Below are 12997 nucleotides of genomic sequence, written 5' to 3'. Positions count from 1 at the left end.
CTGGAACTTCGGGAGATCTACAATGCTCTGCTTCAGGCCTCTCCTCTACTCAGGGATCACGCGATCCAAGTACAGTCGGACAACGCCACAACAGTGGCGTACATCAATCAGCAAGGAGGGACAAAAAGCAGAGCCTGCATGCGGGAGGTGTCAAGAATACTCCTCTGGGCAGAAAGAAATGCAAGCGCAATGTCCGCAATCTTCATTCCGGGAGTAGACATCTGGGAAGCGGACTTACTGAGTCGTCACCACCTTAACCCGGGGGAATGGGGTCTACAGCAGGTGTTCCAACAGATCATCTTCCGGTGGGGCTGTCCTCAGATAGTTATGATGGCTTCTCGCCTCAACCAGAAGCTTCATTGGTGTTTCTCATAGATGTCCTAACGTCGCCTTGGCCTTACCAGCTGGTCTACCTGTTTCCTCCAATTCCGTTGCTCCCAAGGGTGCTCAAGCTAATCCAAAATCAAGGAGTCTAGGCAATTCTGATTGGCCTCGGAGGGCGTGGTACACAGGTCTTCTGGACGTGTCCGTCGAAGACCCTTGGCCTCTACCACTACTTCTTCAGCAAGGACTATTCATCTACCTGGACTTACGGCGACTTCGTTTGACGGCATGGAGGTTGAGCGGAACACCCTGTCTCACAAGCGCCTTTCCAAAAAGGTTATTGCAAACATGGTTCAGGCCAGGAAACCTGTGACGTCAAAACACTTTCATCATATCTGGAGGAGATATGTCTCTTGGTACGTGGAACGCACATTTCCACCCGCAGAGTTCCACTTGGGACGTTTCTTGCATTTCCTGCAGGCTGGTGTGTATAAGGGCTCACGTCTGGGTTCCATAAACGTCCACATTTCAGCACTCTCCATTTTCTTCCAGAAGAAATTGGCTGTGTTGCCTGAAGTTCAGACATTCTTGCAAAGGGGTACTCCACATACAACCTCCGTTTGTGCTGCCTACAGCACCCTGGGATTTGAATGTGGTGTTGAATTTTCTACATTCCTCCTGGTTTGAACCTCTGATGAAGGTTGAAGACAAGTACCTCACGTGGAAGACAGTGATGTTACTGGCTCTGGCTTCTGCTAGACGTGTCTGAATTGGGGGCCTTATTGTGTAAAAGTCCCTACTTGGTCTTTTACAAGGACAGAGCGGAGCTCTGGACTAGACAGCAGTTCTTTTCGAAGGCAGTCTCTGCGTTTCATCTGAATCAACCTATTGTGGTTCCGTCGGGTTCTGGTTCTTCTACTCCTCCGGAGGCATTGAATGCAGTGCGAGCCTTGAAGAGCTATATCAAGCGAACAGCTCGGATCAGAAAGACGGATTCTTTGTTCGTGCTCTATGATGCACAGAACAAGGGTTGTCCTGCTTCAAAGCAGTCTATTGCTCGTTGGCTTCAGCTTACTATCCAACAGGCCTATGTGTCAGCAGCCTTTCCTGTTCCTAAGTCTCTGAAGGCCCACTCTACCAGATCGGTGGGCTCTTCCTGGGCAGCTGCCCGTGGAGTCTCGGCCTTGCAACTATGCCGAACGGCTACCTGGTCGGGGAAGAACACTTTTGTTAGGTACTACAAGTTTGATACCCTGGCCAAAGAGGATACCCAGTTTGGGCAGGTGGCGCTGCAGCAGTCTCCATACGTTCCCGCCCATTCTGGAAGCTTTGGGACGTCCCCATCGTACTGGGAGGGGACATAGAGGGGAGGAGCCAGCACACCCAGTGAAGAAGTTTAAAGTGCACTGGTTCCTTTGGACCCCGACTATACCCATCATACTTAGTCTCCCCCAATACCCCTTATGGACTACGAGAAAAGGGTTTACCAGTAAGTATTTAAAATCCTATTTACTCTCCCACCCATCCTCTTCGCTCTGCTAATGCATGCCGACTCTCCTGTCTTCTGATTGCTTCCTCCCATTCCTACCTCCAAGATTTTTCATGTGCTGTGCTGGAATTCTCTACCTCTCCCCCTCAGACTCTCCACCTCTCTACAGAACTTCAAACGGGCTCTCAAGACCCACTTCTCTTCCCTCATTGGATTATCCTCTTCTTACTTTAATATTCCTCAACTGACCAAATCCTAGAGTTCTCGGCCACCTTGATACTTATCTCAGTGCCGTCTACTGGTGTAGTTATGCTTAGTTACCCTGTACTTGTCCGATATTATCTTCAACTGTAAGTTACATTGTCTTCAACTGTAAGTTTTCCTGTTTTGATCATGTGCATATGTACTGTGTAATTGGGCGCTACGGAAACCTTGTGGCGCCATATAAATAAAGGATAATAATAATAAAATGTATACACTGTACTCTAGGGCTGCTATCAAGCCCTGACCAAGAGGGGGCCTGCATGGCAGTAGTGTGGATTAGAGTGCACCACAGGTTGCCATAGAGGGACCGCAGTAGTGGCATTCTGAATTTGCAGCGGCAGCTTCTGATTTGCTGTCGTTCCGTGAGCTCCAATTGGCTCGTGGCTTGCTCCAAATTTGAAATACTACCGGTGCTGTCTTTCTATGGGTGCCTGCTCCGATCTCTTTTCCTGTGCTGCTGCTGTGGTCCCGGCCCTGCTGCGGTCATGCCGGGAGCGGCAACCGGCGCCCAGAAAGGTAAGTTGTGGGGCTGCAATGGGAGCAGAAGAAGAGAGGGCCCTGCCTATTCTGACAGTATCCTATAGTTTCTGATGGCTGCCCTGCTGTACTCAGTCACTGTGTATCTCCTACAGATGGACCCAGTAACAGAGATACCCCAGAGAGATGTCCCCGTCCCCTGTATTCCCAGAATTGTACAGAGGAGAATCACAGGGTCCCACAGGAGCATCAGGTAGGTGGGATTTAGGGTCTCACCAATATACCAAAGTGACTTTTCAATGTATGAACTATATTAAAATTGTGTTTCATACACTGATATTCTTCTGCTTAATATCAAGTAATGAAATTAGACATTATGAACGTTTTTTCTCTAACGTCCTAGTGGATACTGGGGATGACATTAATACCATGGGATATAGCTCGGGTCCATTAAAGCCTGGCACGTTAAGAAAACATTAGCGTGTACTGGCTCCTCCCCTCTATGCCCCTCCTAGCAGACTCAGTTTAGAAAAAAAAAAATTCTCAGTCATCTGGAAATGACTGTCCAATTCCTACAAGCCCACGGGGGGTTCACTACGGCTGGCCGGCGGTTGGGCTCCCGGCGACCAGCATACCGGCGCCGGGAGCCCGACCACCGGCTTACCGACAGTGTGGCGAGCGCAAATGAGCCCCTTGCGGGCTCGCTGCGCTCGCCACGCTTCGGGCACGGTGGTGCGCTACGCGCGCCACACTATTTTATTCTCCCTCTATGGGGGTCGTGACGGCGTGGCTTTTGAAGCTTCACTCCCTGAGGGACAAAGGATTCTCCGATATGGTTATCCAAACTATGCTGAAGGTTCGCAAACCGGCTTTGGCACGGATTTATTATAGGGTGTGGAATTCTTACTTCACCTGGTGTGCTGCTAAGAATTACGATGCTTACAAATTCAGAAATGCCAGACTTTTGGCTTTTCTGCCTGGACTTAGGCCTTTGTCTGGCCTCCCTCAAGGTTCTTATGTCTGCCTTATCGGTATGGTTTCAGAGGAAAATTGTGTCTATTCCTGACGTTCATACTTTCACTCAGGATATTTTACGGATTCGGCCTCCCTATGGGGGTAATTCCAAGTTGATCGCAGCAGGAGTTTTGTTAGCAGTTGGGCAAAACCATGTGCAGTGCAGGGGAGGCAGATGTAACATGTGCAGAGAGAGTTAGATTTGGGTGTGGTGTGTTCAATCTGCAATCTAAATTGCAGTGTAAACATAAAGCAGCCAGTATTTACCCTGCACAGAAACAAAATAACCCACCCATATCTAACTCTTTCTGCACATGTTATGTCTGCCTCCCCTGCAGTGCACATGGTTTTGCCCAACTGCTAACAAAATTCCTGCTGCGATCAACTTGGAATTACCCCCTATGTCCCTCCTGTGGCTCCATGGGATCTGTCTCCATTTGAACCTCTTGAGTCTGTGGACCCTAATGCCTTACGCTTAAGGTCGTGTTTCTGCTGGCTATTGCCTCTGCTCGGAGGGTGTCTGACTTAGGCACTATGGGGGTCATTCCGAGTTGATCGCTCACTAGCTAATTTTAGCAGCTGTGCAAGCGATATGCCGCCACCCACTGGGGAGTGTATTTTAGATTAGCAGAAGTGTGAACGCGTGTGCAGCCGAGCTCAGCAAAAACAGTTTGTGCAGTTTCTGAGTAGCTCTGAACCTACTCAGTGCTTGCGATCACTTCAGCCTATTCGTGTCCGGATTTGACGTCATACACCCACCCAGCCACGCCTGCGTTTTTGCAGACACTTCCTGAAAACGGTCAGTTGACACCCAGAAATGCCCCCTTCCTGTCAATCTTCTTGCGGCCGTCAGTGCTACTGAAAACTTTGCTAGAACCTGTGCAAAACAACAAATGCCTTTGTACACGTACGTCGCACGTGCGCATTGTGGTGCATGCGCAGAAATGCCAATTTTTAGCCTGATTGCTGCATTGCGAACAACTCAGAATAATCCCCTTTGTCCTGTCGTCCATCCTTTCTGATTTTTCACCGTGACCGTGCGGTTCTTAGAACTCGCCCTGGTTATCTACCTAAGGTGGTGTCATCTTTCCATCTTAACCAAGAGATTGTTGTTCCGGCCTTTTATCTCTTCTGGTTTGTCCTCCAAAGAGCGGTCTTTGGATGTGGTACGGGCTCTCCGTATATATGTGGAGGGGACTGCCTCTCTCTGGAGGTCAGATACCCTTTTTGTACTTTTTGGTTTTCACAAACGTGGCTGGCCTGCGAATAAGCAAAACTTGGCCAGATGAATGGTGATTGCACAAGCCTATGCGCAGGCTGGACTCCCAGCTCCTGCTGCTATCAAAGCCCGTTCTACTCGGTTTGTTGGACCGTCTTGGGCGGCCTGCCGAGGCGCGCCCACTGAACTATTGTGCAAGGTAGCTACATGGTCCTCAGTGAACACGTACATTAGGTTCTATGCCTTTGATACTTCCATCTCCCAGGATGCTTCCTTTTGACGCCGGATTCTTGTGCCCGCTACGATGAGTCCCCTCCCATGAGGAACTGCTTTAGGACATCCCTGATGTATTCCCGTGTTCCCCCAATGCAGAAAAGGAGATTTATGGTAGACCTATCATAGTTAAATCTCTTTCAGCGAGGTGCACTGGGTTCCACAGGGCGCCCACCCAGACGCACTTGGCTTCTTTGGGTTTGTATGGCATTAGCCGCTGGTCCCTTTTCCTGTCGTGAGAATATGGTTCTATGTGACTACAATCTGCCTTCTCTTTACCTGCTACTGCACTGGAATGGTTAACGAAAGTGAGCTCCAGTGTCCGGAAGCGAGGTTATAGAGGAGGCTGTGCAATGCATCCTGGAAACAGTCAAAGCTTTAGCCTGTTTGGTGCCTCTGGATCAAGATCCAACTCTACACCCCAATGTTATCCCTGTGGAACCCAGTGTACCTCGCAGAAAGAGATTTAACTATGGTAAGTCTACCATAAATCTCCTTTTCCAGGGAGGCGTGGGTCATTCCTGGCAAGAAATTTAAACTGCCTCAACAGTTATTCAATTATTTTCCTTTCCCTCCTGAGAAAAGTGAAGTTTGGGAAAATCACCCATCAGTGGATACTTCAGTGTCCAGGCTGTCACTTAAACTTGTACTGCCTGTACCTGGGGCTAGCTGACTGCAAGATTGAGACCACTCAAATCAGTCTATACCGCGGTGTTCATAGCTCAAAGGCCCACTATAGCTTGCGGCTGAATTTCGAGGGCCATGGTAAAATGGTCGGATAATATAATTAATGGAGGAGATGATTACACTGCTACATCATATTCAGGATGCTGCAAATTTTATGAGTGAGGCGTAAAAGAATTATGTCTCATCAATGGCTGTACCTCAGCTATGGCAGTCTCTGCTCGCAGTGCTCTATGGCTACGACAATGGTCAGTGGATCCAAACTCCAAGAAAGTTGTGGAGAATCTTCCTTTTACAGGAGACGCCTTGTTTGAGGAAGAACTGAACAAGTGGATTTCTCAGGTGATGGCGGGTAAGTCTACCTATCTGCCGTCTGCTGCACCTCCTGCTAGACGTCCCTACCCTGGGCCCTTTCTGCAGTCCTTTCGTGTGAACTCGCAGTAAGTCCCATAAACCAGCAGCTGTTTGATTGCTGGACCAGACCACCGGATCCTCATCCATGAAACCCTCCGCATGACTATTGGTCCCAGCAGCAGGACGACTCTCAGGTAGGTGCTTTCCTTCAACACTTCGCCCACGTGTGGGCACAGTCCTGCTGGGACCCTTGGGTGAGGGACCTCATATCTCAAGGGTACCGGTTGGAATTTCAAGCACCACCTCCTTTCAGATTCTTCAAGTCCAGTTTACCAGCTTCACCCGTAGCAAGGGTTACCTTGCAAGACGCCATTAAAAAAATGCTACAAACGGGGGTTGTTGTTTTAGTACCTCCTCCATTGCACAACAGGGGTTTTACTTTTTACTCCAGCCTTTTTGTTGTACCGAAACCGGACAATTCGGTACGGCCCATCTTAAACCTAAAATCCTTGAACCCGTATCTAAGAGTGTTCAAATTCAAAATGGAGTCCCTGAGGGCTGTGGTCTCTGGTCTGGAGGAGGGGGAGTTCCTAGTATCCCTGGATGTCAAGGATCCTACATATTCCCATATGGCCTCCTCAACAGGCTTACCTACGGTTCGCGATACTAGACCACCACTTCCAGTTTCAGGCCTTACCCTTTGGTCTCTCCACAGCTCCAAGGGTAGTCACAAAAGTCATGGCGGAGATGATGCTGCAGTTGCGTAGGATGGGAGTCAACATAGTCCCCTATTTAGACGATCTCCTGATAAAGGTGGTGTCCAGGGAATATCTGCTACACTGCATCGACTTAACTACTCGCCTGCTTACGGACCATGGGTGGATCCTAAATTTCAAGGAGTCTCACCTGGAACCATCACAGAGAATTCAGTTCCTGGGAATGATTCTGGACACGGTGTCTCAGAAGGTATTCCTTCCAATGGATACGGTCTTGACTATCCAGGCTATGGTCCGCTCTGTGCTCAGACCCCTCAAGATCTCTATTCATCTCTGCATCCTCCTACTGTGCAAGCTGGTATCTTCTTACGAGGCAATCCAGTACGGCAGATTTCATGCCCGTTCGTTCCAGCTGGTTCTTCTGGTCAGGGTCTTACGTGTACATTCACCAGAGTATAACCCTGTCGCTAAAAGCACAGATTTCCCTGTTACGGTGGGTACAAGTCTCTCGCCTTGTGAAGGGTCGGAGTTTCAGTACCCAACCCTGGACTCTACTGACGACGGATGCCAGCTTCAGAGGTTGGGGTGCTGTGACCCAGGGGGTTCAGTTCCGGGGGAAGGGACGAGTCGGGAATCTACACTCCCGATAAATTTTCTGGAACTCAGGGCAATTTACAATGCTCTTCTGCAAGCCTCCTATCTCCTCCGAAATCAAGCCATCCAGGTGCAGTCGGACAACGCCACGACGGTGGCGTACATAAACCGACAGGGAGAGGTGACGCAGATACTCCTCTGGACGGAGACAAATGCAAAGGCCATCTCAGCCATATTCATTCCAGGCATGGACAATTGGGAAGCAGACTTCCTCAGCAGGCATGAACTTCCATCCGGGGCAATGGGGCCTTCACCATCAGGTGTTTCAACAACTGGTTCACCAGTGAGGCTGTCGACGTACATATGCTCCTGAGGAAGCTGGCAGTGGTCAGACCAGCGAAACGCGTTGAGCCACATTCTGCAGGACCACTGATATTGGATTTACTCTAACAGACTCTCTGGCAATTTATGGACTCTTTGCATCCACCGGATTATTCCAAACACAAGTGCTTTAAAGACCCGGACTTTCCCCTGATGCTATTTGGATCTTATCTGCACAAAGATACCTAGGGGGACTTTTCTCATCCGGAAGCAAGTCTGGTAAATAATCTTGTCATCTGGTGACTTGTGAGCAATGTGGAGATAGAGCCCTAGCCAGAAACTGTGGACATTATATCCAACAAAAAACGATAAATAGTGGTACCCTGCTTTTTTAGATATATTAATTTTAGCAGCTGCTATATTTATATTATTTTTCCTTGATGAATGGGGGTATTTTACTGCCTTTTATGAATGTCTAAATAAATTTGTTATACTTTTTACATTGGTAATCGTTATTTGACCAACAGCCAGCGCCAGTACATCCTTTTTGTATTCTAGGGAGTAATAAGAAGCATGGCCGCAATGCGAGAGGTGACGCAGATACTCCTCTGGGCGGAGACAAATGCAAAGGCCATCTCAGCCATATTCATTCCAGGCATGGACAATTGGGAAGCAGACTTCCTCAGCAGGCACGAACTTCCATCCGGGGCAATGGGGCCTTCACCATCAGGTGTTTCAACAACTGGTTCACCAGTGGGGCTGTCGACAGATTGACCTGATGCCATCTCTCGTCTCAACAAGAAACTCTGTCATTACTGTTCCAGAATGAGGGATCCGCAGGCTGCAGCAGTGGATGGTCTGAGGGCACCGTGGACTTATCGGTTTGTGTACCTGTTTCCTCCAATCCCTCTCATTCTAAACAGACTCAAAAGGGAAAATGTTCTGGCAATTCTAATTGCTTGAGGAACCCTGGCCTCCGCTTCTCAAGGACCTTCTTCAACAAGGACTGTTCATCTATCCAGACTTACCGTGGCTACGTTTGAGGGCTTGTAAGTTGAGAGGGAGATTCTAGCCAGAAAAGGTTTTTTGCTTTTCCTGCAAGCAGGCATGGATATGGGCTTCAGGTTAGGCTCCATCAAAGTTCAGTTTTCGGCTTTCTCTATCTTCTTCCAGAAACAACCAGCGGTACTTCCGACAATGTACAGACATTCCTGAAGGGTGTTCTTAGCATCCAACCACCCTTTGTCCTTCCCACGGCTCCATGGGATCTCAATGTGGTCTTGACCTTTTTCCAGTCAGATTGGTTTGAACCCTTGCACAGGGTGGACTTGAAATATCTTACTTGGAAACTGTCATGCTGCTGGCTTTAGCCTCTGCTTGACGTGTGTCAGGATTGGGGGCCTTATCTTGTAGATCCCATGTCTGATTTTTCACGAGGATAGGGCGGAGCTCAGGACCTGCCCGCAGTTTTTGCCAAAGGTGGTTTCAGCTTTTCACATAAATCAATCAATAGTGGTTCCGATTCTGTCAGATACTATGGTTGCTCTAAAGTCCTTGGATGTGGTGAGGGCTTTGTAAATGTACGTCAAAAGGACGGCTCATCACAGGAAGTCTGACTCGCTGTTTGTCCTTTAAAACGCTACCTAAATTGGATGTCCTGCTTCTAAGCAGTCCATTGCTTGTTGGCTCAGGTTGACCATTCAACAAGCCTATTATTCGGCAGCTCTGCTGCTACCGAGTTCTATCCAGGCCCACTCCACACAGTTGGTGGGTTCTTCCTGGGCGGCTGCCCTGGGTGTCTCGGCCTTACAGTTGTGCCGGGCAGCTACTTGGTCTGGATCGAACACGTTCATTAAGTTCTATAGGTTCGACATCTTAGCCAGAGATGACCTGAAGTTTGATCAGGTGGTTTTACAGGGGTCTCATCACTCTCCCACCCATTCTGGGAGCTTTGGGACTTCCCCACGGTACTAATGTCATCCCCAGTATCCACTAGGACGTTAGAGAAAATAGGAATTTAATACCTACCGGTAATTCCTTTTCTCGTAGTCTGTAGTGGATACTGGGCGCCCACCCGGTGCTTCGTTTCCTGCTTGTCGTAAGTGTTCTTGGTTGGGTCTGCTGTTGCTGTCCCTGTTCCATGTTTGGTTAGCGTTGCTATCCTGGTTAAGGTTAGCGTTGCTATCCTCTGTTCTAGTTAGCGATGCTATCCTTTATTATCGAGTGTTGGTTCGTTGCCTCACCGCAGTATATGACTATATCCTTCTGTCATGGTATGTCCGTCTCCTCGAGCACAGTTTTCCTATACTGAGTCTGCTAGGAGGTGCATTGAGGGGAGGAGTCAGCACACACTAATGTTTTCTTAAAGTGCCAGGTCCAATGGACCCGATCTACACCCCATGGTACTAATGTCATCCCCAGTATCCACTACGAACTACAAGAAAAAGAATTACCGGTAGGTATTAAATTCCTATTTTTTTTATTGTTGTGTGGGTTATTTAGGTTGAAGATCTGACTAATAATGCAGAGGATATAGAGGGAGAAGAAGAGACGTATGTGACTGATATGAAGGCAGAAGATACAAAGGGAGAAGAAGAGACGTATGTGAGAGGTGATCAGCAGTGTAAGGAGGAGGAAATCCCTACAGTTATCAGCACAGGTGAGTAATAAACACATTACAGAAAATAGTCACATATTCTCCTTGATCAGTCACTACAACAGTCTCTGCCCAGTGAGGGAATCAGGAGCCATCAGCCTTTATTATACTCCTGCTCTCCCCCTCACATCATGTCACTGTGTGTTACCAGCCCAGAGATCTGACCAGTCTCCTCCCCACACTCTCTGGTGTATCTCACTGTAACAGAGCAGGGACCCCACTATATCCACCAGGGCATAGGAGTACAGGTTGGATATATTAATATCCACTTTATTAAGACTCCATAGTACCAAGTGGTGAGTACCAGCATAGGAGAGAAGGCGCTTGACCTGTAGCCCCTCCCCTAGCTCCGGCTGCCATCTAGTGCTGGTGTTCCCGCCCTGTAGCTGCCTCACACTCTCCCTCACTCCCTGGCTGAGACGATGGGCGCCATCTTCTATGATTAGCTGCGACTGGTCTCCAGGACTGCAGGGCAAGGTCTCCTCGGTAAATCCGCCTGTACATCAGTGCTGTGATTTTACAGACACTTAAGTATTCTACATTTCAATAATAAGACAGCGTTAGTTAAGAACAAGTGTACCTGTGCCAGAATATATTGTACGAGTATTCTGATGTGTACATCCGGTCTCAGACCGTGCATTGTTATATATAATATACATATAATAGTCCAGTGCAGTTTTATTGTCTTACTAAAATATTTTTCTGCATTGTCACTGTGACTGTGTGTGCCTGTATCTGCTGTGTGGATTTCACTTTCAGTGTATCCCAGCTTTAGCTATCACTGTATTCTGTACCCTAAGGGACTAGGTGCGTCAGGGTCTCATATATAGTGCTGCACAGTATTTGCCGTTAAGAGTATTCTACGGTGTAATCAGTCACATCATACCGGATTAATTTGCTGATGTTGTGTACTGTGTACGCTGTCACATTATACTGGACTGTGTACGCTGTCACATACTAGGGGATCTATTCGCCGGTATTGTACTCTGTCTGGTTGTATCGTACTCATACACTCTGCGGTTACATTCACTGAAAATGTCTAACACAAAGGGCGGGAAATCCACGGACGCTCCTGTATCATGTAGCGCATGCGCCAGGGATTTGCTCTAGGGGGAATCTTTGTATGATGGTCTGTGTACAACGTGCCATACATCTCCCAGTCAGTCCGCAGCTCCTGTAACCAATCAAGAGCCACCTTGGGCGGCGCTCTCAACTATGCTCAATACGCTTGTGACACGCCTTATGTCCCCTATGGGACCTCCTGTGCCATTGCAGCCACATCTTATCCCTATGGTAATTCCGCCTCGGGCGGATAATTTGTCTACCAAGTTGCAGCAATTGAATCAATCTTTGGTTAGACATAAGACTGCCCCAAGTCACTCACGTGTCACGGGGTCATCTAAGGGGGCCACTTCCTCCTCACAATCCACTAATCTCTCAGAAGATTCTTCTAATGAGGATGGGGAGTATACTGTCCCATCAGACTCTGACACAGCTGCTTCTGACGACTCAGGTTGATGTCCCTGACTTAGTGGTTGCTATTAAGCAGATCCTACAGATCACTGGTGATGATCATACCACTATGGTGTCTAAGAAACCTGATAATTTTAAACGTCAGAAGTTAACTAAAACATTATTACCGCATTCTGACCATTTAGTAGACATACGTCAAGAACCCTGGGCATCTCCAGGAAATAAATTCTCCCTATCTAAAAAGATGATAGCACGCTATCTTCTCCCTTTGGAGTGGGAAAATTCACCGCCGGTGGATTCCCATGTCACCCGTCTCGTGGTGTCATCTACTCTGCCTGTCACCACTGTCACCTCGCTGAAGGAACCGATAGACAAGCATACGGAGGGTTGCCTGAAGTCTATTTACTCCCTTACAGGTGCTGTACAAAGACCCACTATGGCAGTCTCCTGGGCTGCAAATTGAATTGAAGCATGGGTTCAGGCATTAGAGGAAGAGCTGCCTCAGGATATATCTGACACTGCCAGACAATACCTGTCTCATATTACCACCGCCGCCTATTACATTCAGGAGGCGTCCTCTGAGGCAGGTGTGTTGGCGGCCAAGGCATCAACTACGTCCATCCTGGCTCTCCGAATTCTGTGGTTGAGGCCATGGAAGGTGGACCTGGACTCCAAAAAGACCTTGGAGGCATCGTATTTGGGGAAGATCTCAATAAGATTGTGACTGACTTAGCGACTGCTAAGACTGAATTTCTCCTGAATAGTAATCCTTCTGCACAAAAGGCAAAAGGTACCACTTTTCGCTCCTTTTGGCCTCAAGGGAAAGGAAAAGGTCATGCATTCCCGAGACAATCTCGTGCTCCCAAAACCACTAAGCCCAAAGCAAAACAATCCTGGGCCGACCGTCAGCCTGTTTCTAAACACAACAAGCCTGCTGGGTGACAGGGCGGGCCTCCCCCGGGGGGACCCCAAGGTGGGAAGGCCGACTTCTGGTATTCATCCATGTCTAGTTAACGACCACTTCAGACACATGGGTGCGAGAAGTTGTCTCTCACGGGTACGCAGTCTCTTTCAAGAGACGTCCCCCCTCGCCAGTTTTGCACCACGGTTATCCCTTCAGAACCGTTGAAGGCGCAAGC

At 48.4% G+C, this 12997-nt stretch overlaps 1 pseudogene; it reads left to right on the top strand.

The window, feature by feature from the left end:
• LOC135057135 (zinc finger protein 420-like) overlaps positions 1-12997 on the top strand; it is a 108740-nt pseudogene that overhangs the window by 19320 nt on the left and 76423 nt on the right.

Source organism: Pseudophryne corroboree, chromosome 3, assembly GCF_028390025.1.
Source record: "Pseudophryne corroboree isolate aPseCor3 chromosome 3, aPseCor3.hap2, whole genome shotgun sequence".
NCBI classification, from domain to species: domain Eukaryota; kingdom Metazoa; phylum Chordata; class Amphibia; order Anura; family Myobatrachidae; genus Pseudophryne; species Pseudophryne corroboree.
Note: the sequence above shows the minus strand (reverse complement) of the source record. Positions and strands in the feature narration are given on the sequence as shown.